The sequence below is a fragment of the Zingiber officinale genome, chromosome 10B (genome assembly GCF_018446385.1).
Source record: "Zingiber officinale cultivar Zhangliang chromosome 10B, Zo_v1.1, whole genome shotgun sequence".
Taxonomy (NCBI): Eukaryota; Viridiplantae; Streptophyta; class Magnoliopsida; order Zingiberales; family Zingiberaceae; genus Zingiber; species Zingiber officinale.
Window position 1 is genome coordinate 57737679 of NC_056005.1, and position 17821 is coordinate 57755499.

General features: G+C 39.4%; 1 long non-coding RNA gene across 1 annotated transcript; it reads right to left on the reverse strand.

Moving 5' to 3' along the window:
* Positions 1-15572: 15572 nt before the first annotated feature.
* On the reverse strand, positions 15573-16540 carry LOC122029659. The gene is made up of 2 exons (XR_006125117.1): positions 16178-16540; positions 15573-15952 (listed from the first exon to the last, which is right to left on the reverse strand). It is a non-coding gene; the product is annotated as an uncharacterized LOC122029659 (long non-coding RNA).
* Between the last annotated feature and the right edge of the window lie 1281 nt (positions 16541-17821).

The following is a 17821-nucleotide window of genomic DNA, read 5'->3' on the forward strand; positions in this document are numbered from 1 at the left end:
ACCCAGAATAAAAACCATACAGAATCATTCTGTATGGTCGAATAATGCTACCAGTCGACTGCATCAGTCGACTGATACAGTCGACTGATGCAGTGGCAGGGGACTGGCACGCAGATGGAAGAATCAAGACCTGATTTTTGAAAAATCACTAGATATTCTCTAGACCTTTAAAAATGCCCAAAATTTGTGGAGTGATCTGTTATGTGAATATTTACTTGGGAAAAATGGGTATTCAATTGGATGCAACCCACCTTACAAAAAGGATACAAACTTGATAACCATTAAGATTACAAAGATAGAACCTTGAGCCAAAGTTCTAGTCCAAATCTGAGTATATTTCAAGAAGACATTTATATGATAATTTTGTAACGAATTTATAAATTGATGTCCTCATGGCCATATTTGTTTCAAGAATTTTCAATCATATTCTAGGAGCAAAGAGCACATTGATTGTGCACAAGCCTTCCCAATGATTGGTCCAATGAAGGATTGATATCGCTAGATGTCATGTTGGCTCACAATGATGCATCATAACTAACGTGAGGAGCCAAACGCATCTTCCTAACATCTCACATCATGTTGAAATACATTCAAGTCATCCTAGGTCGTTGTGAGATGCATTCAAGGATGTATTTAGCTTTTGAATTTATGTGATCATGAAAGGCTAAATCTATTATTCTACAAGGCACAAACCAAGCTCTCTTCTAATAGAGATAAACTCCGCTTCGTGTAATGGTTTGGTAAAAATATCGGCAAGATTAGATTTGGATTCAACATAAAGTAGTTCAATGTCTCCTCTTGCCACATGATCCCTAATGAAGTGGTGTTTCACCTCAATGTGCTTTGTTCTAGAGTGATGTACCGGATTTTTGGTTAAATTAATGGTGCTCACATTATCACATAAGACCTTGACTTTGGAATAATGGAGCTCATAATCCTCTAAGGTATGCATCATCCAAAGCAATTGAGCTACACAACCACCCATTGCAACATACTCGGCCTCGGTTGTGGACAATGCCACACAAGGTTGTTTTCGACTACTCCAACTTACAAGAGAATGTCCAAGAATTTGACATCCACCGCTAGTACTCTTTCTATCCAATTTGCAACCCGCATAATCGGAATCGGTATACCCAATTAAGTCAAAATTTCTAGTTCTAGGGTACCAAAGCCCCACATTAAGAGTGTTCTTGATATATCTCAAAATTCTTTTAACCGCTACTAAATGTGACTCTTTAGCACATGATTGATATCTTGCACACATTCCTACTGCGAATAATATATCCGGTCTACTAGCGGTTAGATATAGTAAACTACCAATCATGCTCCTATATTGCTTTGGATCCACTAACTTTCCTTCTTGATCACTATCTATCTTGGTGTTTGTCCCCATAGGGGTAGTTGCTCTTTTAGCATTTTCCAACCCAAATTTCTTAATAAGTTCTTTAGCAAATTTGGTTTGATAAACATGGGTTCCTTCACTAGTTTGCTTGACTTGTAATCCCAAAAAGAAACTCAATTCTCCAACAAGACTCATTTCAAACTCACTTTCCATGTGTTTGATAAAGTCATGAAGAAGTTCATTATTTGTTGAGCCAAAAATGATGTCATCAACATAGACTTGTGCAACAAAAATTTCCCCATCCTTAGACTTTAGAAATAATGTTGGGTCAATTGTTCCTCTTCTAAAGTCCTTGGAGATTAGGAAGGATGAAAGTCTCTCATACCAAGCCCGAGGTGCTTGTTTTAACCCATATAATGCTTTCTTAAGCTTATAAACATGGTTTGGGCAATCTATATTTTCGAATCCGGGTGGTTGCTCTACATAAACCTCTTCCTTAATGAAACCATTTAAGAAAGCCGATTTTACATCCATTTGGTGGAGTTTAAAACCCATGTAAGCGGCATATCCTAATAGTATTCGGATGGACTCTAACCTATCTACCGGAGCATAGGTTTCATCATAATCAAGTCCTTTCACTTGATTGAAACCTCTAGCTACCAACCTAGCCTTATTTCTAGTGACTCTTCCTTGATCATCCAACTTATTTCTAAAAACCCATTTTGTTATGACGATTGTACTCCCATTAGGTCTTGGAACCAACTCCCATACATCACTCCTTTCAAATTGGTTCAACTCTTCTTGTATTGCTAAAATCCAATCCGTATCAAGTAAAGCATCATCAATTGTTTTTGGTTCAAGTTGTGATATTAGAGCTATTTGACTAGTATGATCCCTAAAGTAGGATCTAGTCCTTACCCCTTGTGCCACATCTCCAACTACTTGATTAATAGGATGATCTTGATGGTGCCTTAAGGTCCTTGGGGTAATGGAATCATCATTTTTGAAGGTATCATTGTTTACATTGTTTCTTTCATCATCCGAACCATTTCTTTCTCCCCCTAGATCAATACCCCCTAATTGTAGATTTTGCATTTCTTGAGTGATGTTTTGATTATTTTCAATTATATCCTTATCAATAGAGGATTTTCTAGGATAAGTCCTAGTAGACTCATCAAACTCAACATTAGACGATTCCTCAACCATTTGAGTCTTTTTGTTGTATACTCTATATCCTCTACTAGTGGATGAGTATCCAACTAAAATTCCCTCATTAGACTTGGGCTCAAATTTTCCTAAGTCATCTTTGGTATTGAGAATATAAACCTTACAACCAAAGACCTTAAAATAGTGAATTGTAGGAATTGTGCCATTCCATAATTCAAATGGTGTTTTCCCTAAAAACTTATGAATCAAAACACGATTTTGGATATAACATGCGGTATTAACCGCTTCGGCCCACAAATAGCTAGGTAGGGAGTATGCATTGAGCATGGTCCTAGCCGCTTCTTGTAAGACCCTATTTTTCCTCTCCACTACACCATTTTGTTGAGGTGTTCTTGGGCAAGAAAATTCATGTTTATAACCGTTATCCAAACAAAATTTAGAAAAGTTCAAATTCTCGAACTCTCCACCATGATCACTCCTAATTCTATCAATTTTGATGTTCTTTTCATTTTCTACCCTCTTGGTAAACCCTATAATAGTTTCTAAAGTTTCCCCTTTGTGTTTTAAGAAATGAACCCAAGTATATCTAGAGTAGTCATCTACTATTACCAAACAATATTTGTTACCCGTTAAAGAGGGTGTTCTATGACAATCGAAAAGATCCAAATGCAATAATTCTAATGGTAATGAAGTGCTAGTTAAGGTTTTACCTTTATGTGATGACCTTGATTGCTTACCCTCTTGGCATGCATCACATAGTTTATCCTTGATGTACTTGATTTTTGGTAGCCCCTTAACTAGCTCCATCTTGGCTACCTTGGCTATGTTCTTCATGTTGATGTGTCCAAGTCTTCTATGCCATAGCCATCCTTCTTCTTCTTTTGACATCAAACACTTAATAGAGGGGTTAGAAGCATATGAAAGATCAACATAATAGAGATTTGCCTTTCTAAATCCTTCTAGCATCACATTCTCAAGATTCTTGTGTTTAACTATACACTTATTTGGGTGAAACTCTACATTATATCCGGCATCACATAGTTGGCTAACACTAAGCAAATTAAATCCCATATTTTTAACCAACAAGACTTTATGAATGATAATTGTGGGTGATACCTCAATTGTACCTTTACCTATAATCTTGAGCTTCCCACTATTCCCAAATGATACCGTTCCTTTCTTTATATAGTTTATTGTGGAGAACTTGCTCACATCACCGGTCATATGTCTTGAGCAACCGCTATCCACAATCCACATACTTGCATCCTTTTTCTCTTCTACCTCATCATCATCACTTGATGATGATTCCTCACTTGATGACTCTCCATTTGATGAATCCTCTTCACTTGACACTTCTTCTTGACTTGACTCTTCTTTATCATCTTCACAAGCCATAAATGTCATGTGTCGAGTAACATGGCATAGCTCATCTTCATCCGATGAGTCAATACTTGGTGTATCCCATGTAGCTTGAGCCACCATGGCTTCCTTCTTCTTTTTCTCCTTTTTCTTCTTCTCCTTTTCTTCTTTCTTCTTTAGTTCCGGGCAATTTGGCTTAATGTGTCCTTTCTTGTTACATCCATAACAAGTCACATTAGTGTTAAAACTTGAACTTTGACTACTTTTACCTTTTGAGGGTTGAAACATTTTCTTCACATCCTTTCTTGTGAATTTTCTTGATCTTCCCATCATCTTTTTGACATAGTGAGCCACTTCACTCACCGACATTTCATCATCACTATCCGATGACTCTTGTTCGGATTCGGATGATGAGGATTCTATCTTCTTTTCTTTCTTCTTTTTCTTTTCCTTCTTTTCTACAATAAGAGCCATACCTTTCTCTTTTGAAACCATATTAGCTTGTTCATGAAGTTCGAATTCACAAAATAATTCATTAAGCTTAACTAAGGAAAGATCTCTAGAAACCTTATATGCATCAACCATTGATGCCCATAAGGTAGTTCTAGGAAAGGATTGTAAAACATACCTTACTAAGTCTCGATTGTCAATTTTCTCACCTATTACATGAAGACCATTCACTATCTCCTTGAATCTACCATGCATTTGACTCACGGTCTCATTTGTCTTCATAGTGAAAGTTTGAAGTTGCCCCAACAAGAGATCTCTTGGCTCTCCTTGATTCGCTTGATCCTTCATTCAACTCAATGAGTTTTTCCCAAAGCTCTTTGGCGGAGTTGAATGGTCCTACTTTGCTTAGTTGCTCCTTTGAGAGTCCACATTGTAGGGTTGTCGTAGCCTTTGCATTTGCTTGAGCCTTCTTTGCCATCTCTTTTGTCCAATCCTTGGTTGAAAGAGGAGCTCCCGACCCATCCTTTGGCATCTCGAATCCATCTACAACACTAAACCAATTTTCAATGTCATTCATTAAATAATACTCCATTCTACCTTTCCAATATGCAAAGTCGTTCCCATCGAAGAAGGGTGGCCTTGCGGTGCTATATCCCTCTTGAAATGCCATTTTGATGCTTCGGTTGACGGTGAGATCTTCCGATGCGAACCTTGCTCTGATACCAATTGATAGAACCTTGAGTATGGCTAGAGGGGGGGTGAATAGCCTTTCTTTGATTTTTCACCTACAATCTTGTTAGCGGAAGCACAAAAAGAACATACAAATGAAAAACAATAAGAGAACACGGCTAACTCTTCGATTTACTTGGTCTCCACCTCCTTGAGGTGACTAATCCAAGGCACACACACACCCAAGCAAGCTCCACTAAGATCTTCTCCTTTTCAATCCAAGAGTGATGGTGGAGAAACCTTTACAAGATGATCTCCTCCTTTTACAAGATTTTTGATGAGCTTTTGGGAGGAGAGAATAAGAGTAGTAAGACTAAGAGAGCACTTGGAAAGTTTTTACAGTAATTTCAATCAGTTGCCTTTCTCTTTCCAAGCTCTTAACTTTATATACAGCGTGCTGAAATTCGCGACATCAGTCGACTGATGAAACATGCAGTCGACTGGTATCACACAACGGCTACTGTTTCAATCAAATCTGCGGAGATCCAGTGCGTCACCATTCCAACGGCATTCTGCCAGTCGACTGCTGAAACATGCAGTCGACTGCACCAGTCGACTGCATGTTTCATACCAAGCGAACAGAATGTCTCTGTTCGCTCACAGTCGACTGCATCAGTCGACTGGTGTCCGGAGTTGCTCTTGAAGTCTTTCTCCTCAGCCTTTGTCCCTCAGATGCACTCAAGCCTGCAGCTAATCTTCGTGCCATCCTTCACATTGCCTTGAGATTCACTTCCCTTCACTCCGTTTGCTTTTTGTCCGTAGTCCATCGGATGCACCATCCTTCACCAATCTTCAAGAACATGAGCCATGAAACTTTCCAAGCTTGTGCAGTCTACTAAGTCCTGCACAATCTTAAGTACATATTAGAACCAATGCAAAGTCTAACTTAAACCTTTTGACACACACATCAAAAACAAAGATCACCTATTTAATTCCTAGGTTGATTGTATCAACAGAACTTAACTTAGCTATTGGAATGAGGAGAGGGAAATTTTCTTGGTTCGGTGAAGAATGAAGAAGGGAGAAGGAGGAAGAAGAAAATGAATTTAATCCCTTGTTTTTCTTCTCTAAACCTATTTATCCCTTTGCCAAATGAAACATGTCCTCATTCATTCCCTCAACTCCTCTTTTCCCCCACTCCTTTAATTCCCACGAAAATAGAGAGAGGGTGGGAAGTAGACAATCTCTCTTTTGCTTGCTCCTTTTCTTAACCAAGAGGGAAAAGAAGGTAAGCAACTTGGTTTTCTCTTGCTCCTTTTTGCTTAGTTTTCTTTTCTTCTTTAACTAAATTTTTCATTCCTTTCTATCCAATTATTTCTCCTTATCCTAATGGTTATCACTCATCAATTTATCTCCATCAATTGTGGGAGGTTCAAGGTTCAATCCTTGACCTCACCTCTTCTTATTTTATATTTTCTTTTGTTTTTATTTTTCCTTTTGCTCTTATTCTTCTCATTTCTTTATGCTCTAAGGAAAATAATATTCATATACCTATCATATAATTTCGTGGGGGTTACATGAGGCTTGCCCATTTATCCTCCACCACACTACTATAAGCATCATGAGTAGTCCACATGTTGAAGTACTTGAAAGGTTTGTTGATGTGGTCCATGGCTCCCATAAAGGTGACCAAGCATGGAGTATGATCTGAGATGAAACTCGGTGGTAGGAAGTCGGACATGCCTCTCATATCATGCTCTAACCATTTCTTGTTTATCATGCATCGATCCAATTTGCAAAAGACTTCATTGTTAGATCGTGTGTATTTACACCCCACTTGAGGAAGATCCTCTAGTCCATTCTGAATGGCACAATCTTGGAAATTAGTAAGATGATAAGAAGTAATCACCCTTCCCCCTTTTTTGTCATCCATTGAGAGAGATGAGTTGAAATCTCCAAGTAATATCCAAGGTGCCTCCATACCAATCCCAATCATGTTTAGACCCTCCCACAATCTCCTCCTATTCCGTATGCTCAACTGGCCATATACAAATGTGAGCATAAAAGATTTCTGTGATGCTTGGCAAGTGAGTTTCCCATGTGTATATTGCTCATCACAAGCTACTATATCAAAGGTAACCTTGCAAGGGTCCCAAATAACCAACATCTTACTTCTGGAGGAGACTTCCTTGATGTATTGTTGCATTTCTAGGTGATGAAACCGTCTTAATTTCAGTCTTTGAAATGCTTGAGCAGTCAACTTTGTTTCCAGGATGCCCATCACTGCTAACTTATGTTTCAGAAAGAAGCTCTGAACTTCCCTCTGTTTGAGGCCTTGGTTGAAGCCCCTGACATTCCATGATGCGATATTCATGTGGAGGTAGACGGCCTTGGCCGCCTTGCCGCTTGATTCCTAGTTTGCACCCTTTCATCCATACCATCCTCCTTGCTGCACAGTGACAATCTAGGTTTCCTCCCTGCTGGAATTTTCTATTTATTTGTTGGAAATCTGTTCTTTTGTTGCCCTTCATGTCCTTTTTTTCTCTGCTGACCAGATAATTGTTGTGCATTGGTATATTGCTGCTTGCTGCCCTTTTTCTTTGCCAGACCCGATTCCTATAAATCTGCACAATCCAGTAGTGCATAGCTTGGTTTCTGCATGTGCATGCTTTGATGGAAATCTGATGCTGGCAGCGCTGAAACAAGCTCAATTTCCTGCCCATTTAGCACACTGATATGAGTTCGATTTGCAAGCATCTGTCTTTTGGTTGCTCAGGCTCTAGTCTGCACTGTCCACTGTTGCTGCACCTCCTTTTCTGCTGCTGTACCATTCTCTGAGCCATTGGTGATGCTATTAGTATAACTGGTATCAAGAAATCCCTGCATCGGCGATGAGCAATCACTGCTTCCTTCTATGTCTGAATTTTGCAAATCACTTGACTCTGGACTGGAGGTTAAGCCCTCACTGACCTCAAGTTGCATCTTTGTTTGGCTGGGATGACAGGTATCATGTACAAGACCCATCTGAACCTCTACATTGCCTGACAACCTTTATTGTTTGCATTGCAAGTTGATATTCGTTTTCTTAGTTAATGTTGAAAGACATGATTATGTCATTATGGGCTCTGATAGAGATATTCTAGAAAGATGATGGCCTCAACATGACAATTACTATGTTGTTGTCTATCTACTAGGCTTGTGTATTCCAAAATCCCTCTTTATCACTATATTGCTACTATTTGATTCTATATATATTGAAGCATTTAATTTGGCTTTTAGGTAGATGGGCGTGTTGGATTTATTAGTATTAGCCCTAAGAGATAAGTATAAGACGAGTAGGTTTATTGGATTAATAAGTCTAATCCGAGTTAAACTTATTGGATTAGATGGAGTCTAATCCGAGTTAGATTCAATTGAATTCACTCATTAAAGAAAATAATTATGATTAATTTAGATTAATCATGCATTGAAAGAGAAGACCAAAAAGGTAAAATACCTTTTGTATTCCTTCAATTAAAGAGTTTAATGGATCATTAATCAAAGGAAGACCAAAAGCCAAAAGACCTTTGGTATTACTTGGATGAACACAAAAGGTTGTTGAATTCATTTTTGTGAATAAGAATATTTTCTAGTCTTCATCCTCCTCTTCAGGCTGAAACTTCCTTGAGGAGTTGCTAGAACAATCGAGGTTATTTCTTTTCAAAGTCATGTGTTCGTGAGACGAACAGGAGAACATGTTCATGTGGATACCAAAAAGACACGAATACTTGATCACGCTGAGATCTATATCTAAATAAAAGTTGTCATGAATTTATGTTTATGCAACAAAGGTAAAACTCTCAATTCAACTAGTATATATATCTTTTGCATGGGTCTTCTGGAAAAGATCTTGATAATAGTCCACCGCGTTTGTGTTGTTTTACGCTCAAGATCTATACAGTGTTATCAAAGCCACTTGCGAATACGTATACTAGATTGTAGTAATATTTTAATATGTGATATAGAAACTACATGAGCCTTTTATTATGATTTGCATCTTGTTATGAGTATTTATTTGCATCTTCATATGTGTTATGAACGTGTGCTATAGTCTGATTTTGTTCAACATAAACATACATGACTATGGGTGGTCTCGGGTTACCATCTATTGAGAACAAATTATGTGAAACACACAAACTATTGTGAACAGTTTTGTTGGTTTTGGGTATGGTATCAACTCATTCAAATGAGTTTGCAAAATAATTTTACTTTGTTGGCGTTGCCCCCTTGACCCCCGCCCGCTAACCGACTAGCGGGACTGCCATGACGTTATGGCTCATAATTCATTGTTGAAATCATAGTAAATTATATGTCATAGATCTATTGTGAATGTTATATGACATGGTGTATAATCATGACCCTTTACCCTAATGTAATTGGATGAATGTGTGTATGTTGTAATTCATAATATGACTTACGTGTTGTGCCTTGCATCTTTTTTATTTTTGTTGTAAGTTTAGACTACCCTAAAATGTAACTGAAGGTTTCTTTATATTTTATAATGTATAAATTAGAAAAGAACTAGTCTACTGAACGATGGTGAAAAAGGAAGAAGGACAACAACACATGACGACCAAAGAAGTACTTGGAGAAGATGCTTTTACCTAGGTTGATCTTTCGATCTTCTCATTTGCTTGAGAAGATCATAGTAGATGGGGCCATAACTATATCACATTCTATTTAACATATATGTTGATGTATGCTATGATATTCCATGATTGTATGCAATGCCTGTGTAGTTATCATAATTTGGTCATTTTTCATATGTCTACCAAAGTTTGATAATCACTACTAGCTCGATCAATTATAGTTATGTTTTGCAAAAGTAAAGTGACTCGATTTATCTTGGTAAAGTGCAATAGGATAATTATGATATCCGACTATTGAACTTTGTGTATGACTTAACTAAGTTACTTCAATTGGATTGAGAATATAGAGGCATATCCTATACAATGTAATTCAAATTATACTAATCTTGAGCAGTTAGCCAAAACTAACTCAAGATGAGTTATAATATATATTTAATGAGATGGGAAAATTAACAGGTAGTCTTGTTCACCCAACTATATAATTGATGCAATTGCTACAAGTTGCCTACTTAAATTATACGAGTCTTGGGTGATTAGTCAAAGCTAACTCAAGATGAGGTATAATATAAATCTTGTCCTACATGAATGTCATTTCTATTGGATTTGGAGCAAGAAGTGTAGGTAAACTTTGGTTGCCCACATCCATGGCTTACTCTTACAAAGCTTTAGAATTCAGTAGGAAAATCATTTAATTAAATACCTAATTAAATGATTGAAATATGATATTTATTTTTGCATTTCTTGTTGTAGATAATCATGTCATCTAGTACGTTGAATACTCTCTCTCTGTGTGATCTGTTCTTGATAAGGACAAGTTCAATGGAGCTAATTTCCAAGATTGGTTAGAAACTTGAGAATTGTCCTCAAGCAAAAAAGAAAACTATACGTCATAGGGCAACCTGTTCTTGAACCATCCACCCCTACTACTACTCGTGCTGATAGGGATATTTATAAAAAGCATCAAGATGATACATTAGATGTGTAATTACATACGTCTGTCACTCGCTCAAATTGAATTATTACCAGCCGACCGCAGGCCGAGCGAGCACCCACGTGCTCATATACGCTCGACCGGGCAAAGCCAGCCCGAGCATAAAGTCATTTAGCCTTATATATGATTCTCAATATATTACCGACCGACCGCAGGCCGAGCGAGCACCCACGTGCTCATATATGCTTGGCCGAGCAAAGTCTGGCCGAACATAAAGACATTTAGCCTTATACATGATTCTCAGTATATTATCGGTCGATCGCAGGCTGAGTGAGCACCCCACGTGCTCATATATGCTCGGTCGAGCAGAGCCCACCCGAGCATAAAGGCATTTAGCCTTATATATAATTCTCAACATATTATTAGTCAACCGCAGGCCAAGCGAGCACCCACAAGCTCATATATCAGTCAACCTCGACCTAGCAAAGCCCACCCGAGCATAAAGGCATTTAGCCTTATATATGATTCGCAATATATCATCGGTCGACTAGATGCCGAGCGAGCGCTCACGTGCCCATATAGGCTCGATCAGGCAAAGTCCGCCCAAACATAAAGACATATTTAGCATAAGGTATTCCTAATATACGACCTACTTGAACGACCGACCGAGACATATTCAGCAGAAGGTATTCCAAATATACGGTCGGCTTGAACGACCAACCGAGTCATATTCAGTGGAAGGTATTCCCAATATACGACCGACTTGAATGACCGCCCGAGATATATTCAGCAGAAGGTATTCCTAATATGTGGACAGCTTGAATGGTCAGTCAAGATATATTCAACAAGAGATATTCTTAAACAGCATATGCAACCAACTTGAACGGCCAGCCAAGACATGCCTAACAGGATATTTGACGAGAAATATCTTCTAAAAGTTTTTCAGTTATAATGGCATGCCCCCATTATACAAGGCATAAACGACAAAACGAGTACATCTTGGGTACAGAAAAGATTCCTTAAAGGATTATTGCATAAAGTATAGAAGATGATTTTATCTCCTAACAAACCCTAACGAATCGGGGACCACTTCACGACTATAGAGGTCACGTGAGAAAGTATAAAAAAGGGGATTCTCTCCGTTGGCAAGATACACAAGTTCTAGCATATAAACTTTGCTTCACTTCAGTTACTATTGTTCTTCCTTTCTTCCACCTTTAGAGAGGGAAACTGACTTGAGCGTCGGAGGGTCTAGCCAGGGATCCCCACCCCGGTTTTAGGTCACTAATATTTTGTTGATTTGTCTCACTGTATGTAGGATTATGGAGAGATTCTTCCAGATCTATAGGAGGTTCTCTTCATCAGGGATCGACATTCACTAAAGTTAGCGCACATCTTCGCAGATTTCAGACATGATCAAATTTGGTACCGTTTGTGGGAACTATTCACCTATATATGAAGCTACAAAGATAGAGGAGGTTGGCAAACCCAACACTATTACTATCTTGCAAGATGATATGGAGTTGCTCATCAACGCTAGAGTACAGAAGATATTGCAACAACAGCAACAACAAGTCAATACTGGTGGCACGTTACCTGTAGTGCCACCTCCGACGATGTCGGTGACTTCTCATCACTGAGAGAGGGAGACCAAGGGAGGAAATTTGGTTCATTTGTTCTCTACTCCCCTCTCTCCCACTCGACGTCCTAAAGCTTATTTCTGAATGTCTCTTGAACAAGAAGGACGAAGAGCAGTTCTTCAGGAGTCTTCTGGAGAAACCCCTGTAAAGGAAAAACGAAAGGGAAAGATCATAGCCAGTGATAGTTCTCCTGAAAGGATTATCACTACGTTTTCTCAACGAGTACTAGATGATCTATTGCCAAAACATTATCAGAATTTAAATGTCAGAGAATACTTGCGAACAATTGATCCTGAGGATCATCTTCTTAAATTTGAGTATGCGGCGCTCCTCCAACAATTTACTGATGGAGTTAAATGTCAGATGTTCCTTACTACTTTCAGAGGAGCAGGTAGATGGTTCAACCGATTGTCGGAAAATTCTATTCGTCGCTTTAAGGATTTTCGCAAGGTATTCTTGCATCATTTTTCTAGGTAGGTTTTAATTAGAATATAATATATAAGTGTCTAGGTAGGTATATACCCGGACGGGAATAAGCCCGGGTAGATTTAAAGGCACTTGGACAAGCAAATAACATAATTAGACATAAATATATAACTTTATATTACCATAAATAATTACACAATCTCAACTCTTGAATTTTCGTGAATTACATAAACAGATACAGATACAACAGATAAATAATTTTCTACTTGTCCTCTTTCCGAGAGATACTAAATTGTTCTGCCCATCCCAAGTATAGGTGTGTAGTAGAATGACAGCCTAGATAAAGATAAGATGTTTGTCCTGTCCTCTTGCGTTTGTGTGAGCCACCCTCTTGGGTTTGTGGTAAAGAAGCTAGCTCTAATCTAGCCCGATCTTGTTCAGTTTGCAAACAATTTACTCTAACTTTCTGCTAGTCCAAGTCTTGTTGTTGTTGCAATATCAGTAAACCGTCTACATGAACCTTCCTAGTCAAAACGATTATTTCCGAGGCATGTCAAGCTTTCATATTATCTAACTCCTCAGTCTTCTACTTTAAATCCAAGTAAGTTTTGTCCCTTAAAGCCACTTCAGACCGAACTTGAGACTGAGCTGCTAGTAGACGTACCTCTAGCTCTCTTTGATGCGAATGGTGTAAATCTAAGGCTTGCATATCCTCAGCCAAAGTTCTCCTTCTCGGACAATAGTTGATCCAAGGGTGGAAGATTCGAAGTCATAATTCTCAATAATATCTCTAGATGAAAGTGAAGCAAGAAAGAGTAAAGGTCGATGTTATAGAAGTTAGGATCACACCTCTATTTAACTTGGTTACAAGATATGTGCTGGGGGTATCACAGGATCACTGTAGTAGGTATGAGAAAAAGGACAGAAGTAGACTTAGGACTAGTCAGTCGGCTATAGCTCCTTTCACTAGACTTGAAGGGAGGCTAGCGATACGGGTTATGATGGATCGGCCTGTCGAGTGAAGGATATGTCTAGGTTGAGAAAGGTAGGAAAGGTCTATAGTCGGTTGAATGAAGGTCGACCAAGCACCCACATACTCATATACACTCGGTCGGGCAAAGCCCACCCGAGCATAAACGTAATTAGCCTTATATACGGTTCTCAACATATTACCGGTCGACCGAAGACCGAAGACCGAGCGAGCACCCACATGCTCATATATGCTCGGTCGGATAAAGCTCACCCCAGTTTAAAGGCATTTAGCCTTATGTATGACTTATAGCATATTACCGATAGATCGCAGGCCGACCGAGCACCCACGTGCTCATATATACTCGACCGGGCAAAGCTCGCCCCAGCATAAAGACATTTAGCCATATATATGCTTCTCAACATATTACCTGTCGATTGCAGGTGGAGCGAGTACCCACGTGCTCATATATGCTCGATCGGGCAAAGACCGTCCGAGCATAAAGGCATTTAGCCTTATATATGATTCTCAACATATCACCGGTCGACCACAGATCGAACGAGCACCCACGTGCTCATATATGCTCAGCCGAGCAAAGTCCGCCCCAACATAAAGGCATTTAACCTTATATATAATTCTCAACATATTACCGGCCGACCGCTGGCTGAGCGAGCACCCACGTGCTCATATATGATCGGTCGGGCAAAGCCCGTCCGAGCATAAAGGCATTTAGCCTTATATATGGTTCTCAACATATTACCATTGGACCGCAGGCCGAGCGAGCACTCACGTGCTTATATATGCTCGGTCGGGTAAAGCATGTCTGAGCATAAAGGCATTTATAGCCTTATACATGATTCTCAACATTTTACCGGTCGATCACAGGCCGAGTGAATACCCACGTGCTCATATATGCTCAGCCGAGCAAAGCCCGCACGAGCATAAAGGATTTTAGCCTTATATATAATTCTCAACATATTATCAGCCTGCGAGCAAGCACCTACGTGCTCATATGCTCAGCTGGGCAAAGCCCGCCCGAGCATAAACACATTTAGCCTTATATATGATTCGAAGCATATCATCGATCGACTACAGACCGAGCGAGCGCTCACGTGCCTATATAGGCTAGTTTGGCAAAGCCCGCCCGAGCAAAAAGACATATTCAGCAAAAGTTATTCCTAATATACGATCGACTTGAACGACCGATCGAGACATATTTAGCGAAAGGTATTCCAAATATACGATCGACTTGAACGACCGATCGAGACATATTCAATGAAATGTATTCCTAATATAGGACCGACTTGAATGACCGGTCAAAACATATTCAACGGAAGGTATCCCTAATATACAGCCGACTTGAATGACCGGTCGAGATATATTCAATAGAGGTACTCTTAAACATCATATGCAACCAACTTGAACGGCCAGCCAAACAATACCTAACAGGATATTTAGCAAAAAATATCTTCTAAAAATTTCTTTAGTTATAATGACGTGTCGTCATTATAAATACAAGTCATAAACGAAAAAATAAGTACATCTAAGGTACAAAAAAAATTCTTTAAAGGATTATTGCATGAAGTATAGAAGATGACTTCATCTCCTAACAAACCCTAACGAACCGGGGGCCACTTCACGACTACGGAGGTCACGTGATATAGTATAAAAAGGGAGATCCTCTCCATTGGCAAGGTACACAAGTTCTAGCATCTAAACTCTTCTTCACTTTAGTTACTGTTGTTTTTCCTTTCTTCCACCTTTTGAGAGAGAAACTGACTTGTGCGTCAGAAGGCCTAGCCAGGGATCCCCATCTTGATTTTAAGTCATTAACGTTTTGTTGGTTTGTCTCGCTGTGCGTAGGATCGTGGAGGGCTTTTTCCATATCTACAGGAGATTTTCTTCATCAGGGATCGACGTTCACCGGAGTTAGCGTAATCTTCACAAATTTCAAACAGGATCACAACTTTAATGGAAATAAACAACCATGAAAAGCAATTAACAAAACCTAACTATGTATAAATGATAAACCTGTACCACATTGTCACCCTATGATACCGATCAACAATCATGCATAAATGAACCTAACAAAATGCAACACTAAATAATACATGCATCATAACATAAATATAAGATCAAACATGAAAGTGAACTAACAACTAAACATGAAACATTCAACAGGAAATTAAACTAAACTAACAAAACCATTATCCACAATCAAACACGAAAAGCGTTCTGTCTGTCAACAAAACCACCGAGGAAGAAAGTCATTATATCACTTGGAAATCTCTTGATACGGTGGATGACGATGCTGCTAGTTAGAGATACAATCGACGACGGTGAACACACAATATCCTCTGAGAAAAGCTACTGCATGGAAACGAATCAAAAGTGTTAACCAAACCATAAACCATAGATTCAAGCCTGATCAAACCACACTGGCTAAGCCAAGGTTGGAAGGAATCGAAAGTGAACTACAACTGTGTGCCTCGCTAAAAAGTAGAAACAGAGGTGGACCACTAGAGCTGACAAATTGCCACCATTACCTATGCAAATCATGCATAGTGGAGACTGATTTGGGGAAGAAGGTGTTACCGTTGAGAAGGGGAAATGCCACTGTAGTGGAGGACCCTAGCCTATGTAAACACACCGTTGAGGATCCCCAACCGGAGTTGATGATGGAGATGGAATATAACTGCCACCTGCTGGGATGCTTCCTCTACCTTCTTCACCGCGCCTGGTAGAGGAAGCTCAACTGGAATGTGAGATGAAGAGAAAGGACTTCACCGGAGAGACCACTCCAGTTCTACCCTAAGGACGTCGCCATTGTAAATCCGCCAGCTACCGTCGCCGTCATCTTCTGCATCTTCGATCCGGGAAGAGGAAAGGGAGCTACGCTTGAGAGAGAAAAGGGAAGAAGTGAACCGCATGCGAACAGTTATGTTGCCCTAGAACCAAGCCACTAAGCGGAACCAATTTGAACCCCTTTTAAACATCCAAATGAACCAGCTGGTTTGGGCTGAACCGGACCGGTTTGACTGAACCAAAGTTACTAAACTAATTTGAACCAATTCAATTGCAAATTTCTTCATGGCCTTTTGAAATTGGGCTTTGGACTCGACTTTGGATTTGGACTCCTTCTCCTTTCTAAACCTTTGGCAAGTGAATCCAATAATCGTTTGGTCTAAATCGATGTTCTTCTCCTCAATTGTTTTCTCCATCAATTCCTGCAAAATATAATATAATCAAATTGAAGGATCCAAAGAGTGCGATAGAGGGGTGAATATCGTGTTTTTAAAAAAAAATCTTTTACTCGTTTAAATCAAAGTCATGCAGCGAAAAAGTAAAGAACAGGTTCGGTTACTTGATTCGGAGCTTAGGTTGACTCCTACTTCAAGGCACACGATCCTTGATCGCACCGATAGGCAATCCACTAAACTCTTTTCTCCGAAAATCTCGAAAAAAAGTAGACCGTACAATGAAGTGAGTAAGATAGTAACAGCCTACTATCTTACTTTAGCTTAAGTACAAAGCAAGCTAAATAAATATACCAATTACTTAGATAGAAGATGTAGCTCGATCGGTACTTCTTGGATGGTACAACAGCTTGCTTGATAGAGGTGTAGAAGAGTAGCACGAACAGCAGCAGCTAGCACAGAGATGAACTTCGAACCAAATAGATTTCGTTACTCAGCCTCGGACCTCGAGCTCACTTTTATAAGAGTCGTCGACGTCGACCGATCCTCTGGTCCAGTCCACTGAACCAGCTCCCTTTCATCTTCGCTGACATCTGATGCTGATTCAATCTTTGGCATTTAATGACAATTAAGTGTTTGGTTGATCGATCCCCATGTTCGATCGACCGAACAGAGATCCTTCCTTGTTCGCTGAGATCTGGAATTAATGCGCCATTAAGTGATGATTGTTCAATCGGTCGATCCCTTGGTTCAGTCGATCGATCAGTCACTCTTCCTTCTTTGCTTCTGCTCGATCTAAACTGTGTTGAGTCATAAGGTTCGATCAATCGATCTTCTGGTTCGGTCGACTGACCAAGCTTTGATCAAACCCTGATCTGTCTTGGTCTGAACTGATATCTACTCTGAGTTGGCCTTGTTCGATCGATTGATCAGGTCAAACCTACAAAATAGTTTAGACAATAATCCTACAAAACAAAGATTAACACACTAATATAAAAGGCATGAGTAATAATAATAGACTGTTCAACTGTCTTGATCTCAA